This window comes from Cricetulus griseus, chromosome 5 (genome assembly GCF_003668045.3).
Source record: "Cricetulus griseus strain 17A/GY chromosome 5, alternate assembly CriGri-PICRH-1.0, whole genome shotgun sequence".
Taxonomy (NCBI): Eukaryota; Metazoa; Chordata; class Mammalia; order Rodentia; family Cricetidae; genus Cricetulus; species Cricetulus griseus.
In genome coordinates this window covers 60,991,686-60,997,851 of record NC_048598.1, presented here as the reverse complement: position 1 = coordinate 60,997,851, position 6,166 = coordinate 60,991,686, and positions in this window count along the sequence as shown.

The window sequence follows — 6,166 nt, the reverse complement described above, 5'->3', positions numbered from 1 at the left end:
GGATTGTGTGAACTATTCAAACTCTTCATCCTCTGAACAAGATGCTAAAACCACAATGGGGGAAAATGTGTGAATCCTCTTAGGTTTCCTTTCCACTAAGAAAACCTTCAATTCATATCACCCTGAATTTGCTTGAACCATCTTGTTTGCATAAAATAGTTCATCTGCATGGTCCCATTAGACTCTACCAAAGAAAAAAGACTCAATGAATGGACGTTCTATTGTGAGTCTTCTAAGTAGCCATAAATAACCAAAATAGTATCAAACTTAGGTGTGAAATTTCACATGTGCGAAGTACTGTTAAGGTGATACATTTTGATGAGTTTTTTAATACTTGAAAATATTAAAAACATTAAATTGTCCTATAAAAGAGTGATTCATTCTTAAGGATGTGTTTCCCTAGGTTTGTGACCTTTTTGCAAAAGCACATTGTAATCAGAGGCATCCTGTCTACCTCTCTCAGCTAATTTTCCAAAATCAAGATGTGCTTCCTAAATATTTGCCTTAGATACTAACGTGCAGTTTTCAGGACCAAAGCAAGGGAGTGTTTGTCTGCAGAAGTCTTTTTGTAGGCCTGTATTACACACTCTGTGGCAGTGCCCATTGGTGGAGAAGGCCTTGCATGTCTCCTAGTATCAGATAGTAGCAATGGAAGGCAGTGGTAGTGGTCCCGGGCACCCGTTAGAGCAATGACTGCATCTCAGTGCATCTCAGTCTTCTTTGTTGTTCAGAATATTCAGCCTTCTAAGATGTCTTCCATGGTACAGGTTATCAGTTTTCTTCAGGAATGTCTGAGTACATACTTTGTGCCAACAGATTGTTATATAGGACTCCCAAACTTTTAGACCTATCTGTCCCCTTTGTACTAAAAATAGAACTAGTTAGGGATATATACCTTAGAGAAACAGTTTGGAATGTTTTCATTAATTACAAACACCTTGCCTTAAGAGGTTTCAAAAAGTGTATTTTCTTATCTGAGAGTTTAAATTCTGATTTTATTCCTTATCCAGCCTGAGGAATAATCCACTGCCTGTATATGCACAGATGGAGCATGAGTTGTTGATTAGATAACTCAGGCTCCAGCACTATGGAGATAGTTTGCTTAGATAATATCTAAGTAAGAGGAAAGTTTCTGGTTTGGGTATATTGAGACACAGTCCTAACTCAATACAGGCTGGCTTTGAAGCCTCTACCCATGCCTGGATCATTGTTTTAAGCTATTCCCAATCTTACCTGAGCAAAAAGGGACTTCAAATGTGGACTTAATTTGCCGGAAGATTCTGAGGATTTCTTTGCTGGGGGAAAAAGAAAATCTGGAAACTCAGTAACAACCTTTGGCTTGGTATTTCTCTTGATTGAGCAGTTTCCCCCTCAGGATCCTATCTTGGGCAGCGCTAGGATCCGATCAGCACATTTACACAGGGAAAGAGTCAGGAAAGCCCATGCTAGGGGAATGTGAGTGGACTGAGTTTAACTCTCCTGTGCCTGTTGGTTTAAGAGAGGTGGGCTGAAACAGTGCATTCCTGGTTTTCCTCAGTACTGTGTTGGTCCTATTGATACTAGGGTGTGTGTTTAGAATGCAGGCACTTTGTGTAATACAAGTCAGCAGTTAGATGGAAGCCAGATGAGATGCTTGTTGGAAACACCTGTCTTCATGTTAGTGGTCTGGATGGTACTGACGTGCTCCAAGTTCTTTGTTATTCCAGTTTTGAATTGTGCCCAGCTGGCTCTTTGCTCTGTGAGTCCCCTTTCCTGGTCTGTGATTTCCCATCTTTCCTGCCTGGTGTATTCTTGAGGTATCCTGATAATGCCCAAAACTACATGGGTAGGGGCAGTTCTGGTCCCCTAAGCTGTCTTCATCCTTTCACTGCAATTCAATAATCTCAAAAGTCAATCCTGGGAACTGTGTAGCTTCCCTTTGTTTCCAGGTTTTGAGAGGAAACCTCACTTAAATTCCTCCAACCGACAAGTTCATTTAGTAGTTTGTATAACTTAATTGGCCAGTTGAGAGTAGCTTCTCTTGATTAGGAAAAGGTTCCTGAAGTACCAATTTGTTATGGGCAGTGGAGTTTGAACGTTCAAAACCCTTGTGGATAATTGAATGAAACAAGAAAATTGTATACTGGCATGAATTAGCCTTTGAATTTCAGCTTCTCATTACATAAGGAATTACTAATAAAGTTTGTTTATTGACAACCAAATACAAGGCTGTAACATGTCTTAAGTTAATGTGAATCTAAAATAAACCTAAAATATCAGTTCCTGGGGATAATGGGAAGTTTGCTGCAATATAATTGACTCTCATCCTTCCAAGTACCCTATAAGTCACCCAGGAAGGAGTTTGACTGGAATGGGGTTCTCCACAGTGTCAGCCTCAAACTTGACAGTGGTGGTCATGGCTAAAGAACTGAGTTTTGTACTGTGTTCTCTTACAAGTAAGGGCCCATGTAGCCCAGGCTGGCTGGTTTTAAACTCACTACGAAGCCGAAACTGGCTTGAGCTGCCCTTGGCAGCTACAGATGAGCACAGTACGCCAAATTTTTTATGCGTTTTAAACACTTCTTAGCTGCTTCCAAGTCCCCTCCACCAGTTTTCCAGTACTTTCTACTGGAAAGAAAATAAAAGTCATAATTTTAATAAAGTAGAATTGGGAAGCTTGTTTCCTATAGAAATCTATGTTAACCTAAATATAGTTTGTTTTGTTGGGGGTGGGATGGCAGCAGGTACCACTATACCCTTGTGGAGGTCAGAGTACTACCTTTGGGAGGCCATCTGCCTTCTGAGCCATCTCACTGGCCTTTGCAGGTGAATTTACTCATTTGTAGATGTGCTGACAACAGCAAAGGACTCTCACTGAAGCGGTGCTAACACAAACCTCTTGGGTTTTTTTGTTTTTCCAGGCTGTCCCTGTGGCCTCACAGGAGAGGGTTAAGGTCTGTGTGGAGACCTGCACCCTAACATTCTAAGCTCCAGAACCCCTCTTCATGATAGCCTGGTTTTGCCGCTGAGAAATGTACATAGTAGAATAGGAGCATAAGTCGTAATTGTAACAGTGGGCTTCTTAGAACTTGAGGCCAGAAAGAGCTCCAGGAAGTACTCATGAAGACCTGAGTTTGACTCCCAAACCCACATTTGTCTTGGTTTGGTTTTTCGAGACAGTTTATCTGTATAGCCTTGGCTGTCCTGGAACTCTATAGACCAGGTTATTGGAAAACTGCCTTTGCCTCCCAGAGTGCTGGGATTAGAGGTGTGTGGCACTTTAAAAAATGTGGAAGCTTCTGGGCCAGCAACCCTGGAATATACAGATCCTCAACAAAATGACTCCCCAAAGTTGGGACTCTGAGCTCCACATACACTCTGGTATACAGGTACACACACATAAACATACAATGATAAAATTGGAAGACTGCACTGACCCATGGTCCGTGGTAGTAATGTCAGTGTTGGTGAGGTAGACAGTGCATCTCTGGTGCTCACTGACCAGCTAGTCCAGTATTGTACATCAATAGAAGGGGGTAGACCTGTCAGCTAATTTATTTTGCTGTGGTCTCTAACAGTGAAAACATGCCTTGTTCACCACCCTTTCCCCAGAGGTTTTAACAGGCTTGAACAGAAGTCGTCATTGCAAAGTTCAAAATACCAGATTTAAATGAGTTTTGGCTGCACGGTGGTAGTGCACACCTTTAGGCGGGCAGATCTCCACCAGGGCTACACTGAGAAACCCTGTCTCAAAACTCCCCCGCCCCCCCCTCCCAGGTGCTGGAATTAAAGGGCTGCACCACCACAACCTGGCTGAGAATAGTCTTCAAACAATAGCTGTCAAGTTTAGTAGATAAACATCAGATACAGCCTACCAGTATAAAAGGTTTATAATCTTAACGATTTTTACTGGTGTTTAGAAAGGCGAATAACTGAGTAACTACAGTGGAGATGACTTCAAGCCAAGTAACCAGCGAGCAACTGTCAAAGCAGCCTGGGGTTTGTGACCACACCTTAAATAGTTAAATTATTTGAACTTTTTTTTTTTTTCTTAACAGTCTAGGACCATTAAGAGTTTGAAAGAAGCTAGGTGGTGGTACACACCTTTAATCCCAGCACTCAGGAGGCAGAGACAGATGGATCTCTGAGCTCAAGGCCAGCCTGATCTACAGATGGAGTTTTAGGACAGGCTCCAAGGCTATACAGACCCTGTCTTGAAAAAAGTTTGAAAGAAAAATAACAGGGCACGCCAGCTAACAATCTAAACAACAGAGGAGAGGCTACCTTAAATGCCCTCCCCTGATAATGAGATTGATGACTAATTTATATGCCATCCTATAGCCTTCATCCAGCAGCTGGTGGAAGTAGAAGCAGACACCCACAACTAATCACCGAACTGAACTGGAATCCAGATTCAGAGAAGGACGAGTGAAGAGCAAAGAGGTCCAGACCAGGCTGGTGAAACCCACAGAAATAGCTGACCTGAACATCGGGGAACTCTTGCTCCCCAAACTGATAGCTGGAATACCAGCATGGGACTGATCCAGACCCCAGGAACATGGGTTTCTGTGAGGAAACCTCGGAAATCTACAGGACCTCCTGTAGTTCAGTCCTTATCCCTAGCATAGGTGTGGGCTTTGAGAGCCTGTTCCATATAGAGGCATACTCCCTGAGCCAAGACACACGGGGGTGGGCCTAGGCCCTATCCCAAAGGATACCCTATGGATACCCTCCAGGGGGAGCAGAAAGGGTATGTGATAGGTAGGGTTTTAGTTGTGGTGGTGGTAGGGGAAGGACAGGTGGGAGAAGGGAACTGGGATTGTCATGTAAATCAATCAATCCTGTTTCTAATTCAAATAAAAAAAAGTTGAAAAAATGCAAAAAAAAAAAAAAAAAAAAAAAAAACAGGGCAGCAATCAGTAAATGTCTACAGCTGCTGGGAAGAGGGAGCTAGTAAGAGAAAAAAACATGCCTTTAAAGCTGGGCACGGAGGAGGGCTAGCTGCTGTGGGGGTGTCATAGTTTTAATTGCTGTGATAAAACACCATGGCCAAAAAGGGTTCATTTCACCTCATACTCCTGTATCACAGTCCTTCACTGGGGGAAGTCAGGAGAGGAAAAACGGGGCACAAAGAGCAGGAGCTGATGCAGAGGCCGTGGAGGAACTCTTTCCTGGCTTGCTCACCAAGGCTTTCTCAGCCTGCTTTCTTACAGCACCTTGGACCACCATTCCTGGGGTGGCGCCACCACAATGGGTAGGGCCTCCCTCTCAACATCGAGCACTAAGAAGATGCACTGCAGACTTGCATATAGACCAATCTGATGGAGGCATTCTCCAAGTGCTCTTTAGTTCTGAGCCATCTTTCCAGCCGAACAGTTATACTTTTAAAACTAGAACTCAGAAAAGCAGGCCGACTTAGCAGTGGAGATCTGCAAGCAGCTGCCTGGCTTCTTGACTTCGGAGTTCAGAGACAGAATACAAGGCCCTCAGCTCCTGTTACACACCCTAACGTTTCTAGAATAGGTTATAGTGAGATTCCTGGAAAAATTCCAAGTTCTTGGGATCCATTGCTCCAGTACTCTGGTGGCTAAAGTATGGCTCCCTCCCTCTCTCTCTCTCTCTCTCTCTCTCTCTCTCTCTCTCTCTCTCTCTCTCTCTCTCTCTCTGTGTGTGTGTGTGTGTGTGTGTGTGTGTGTATGTGTGTGTGTGTATTTCTGCCAGGTTGGTTTCAGCATCACATCACCAATCCCCAGGATATCTCACCCTACTTTCCCTGCTTCCTTCAGACTTCTTTTGCAGGAATTAAGTCATGGGTGGCTGCGGAGGTAACTCAGTGGTTAAACTGCTTGCTGTACCTGAATTCAATCCCCCACACCCAAGTTGAAAAAATCATTGGAGAGGTCCTGGAGAGTAGGTACAGCATTAATAAGATATGTTACTCTTGCAAAGGATCTGGGTGCAGTTCCTAGCACCCATATCAGGTGGCTTACAACTACCTGTAACTCCAGTTCCAGGGCATCTGAAGTCATCTGCTGGCCTCTATGGATACCTGCATTTACACTGTATGCATACATACACTCAGACACTCATAAAATAAATATTTTTTTGACAGGAGGATTCCTGGAGCTGGCGAGCCAGCTAGCCTAGACAATGGGTAAGCTCCAGGTCCATTAAGAAACCCTGCCTC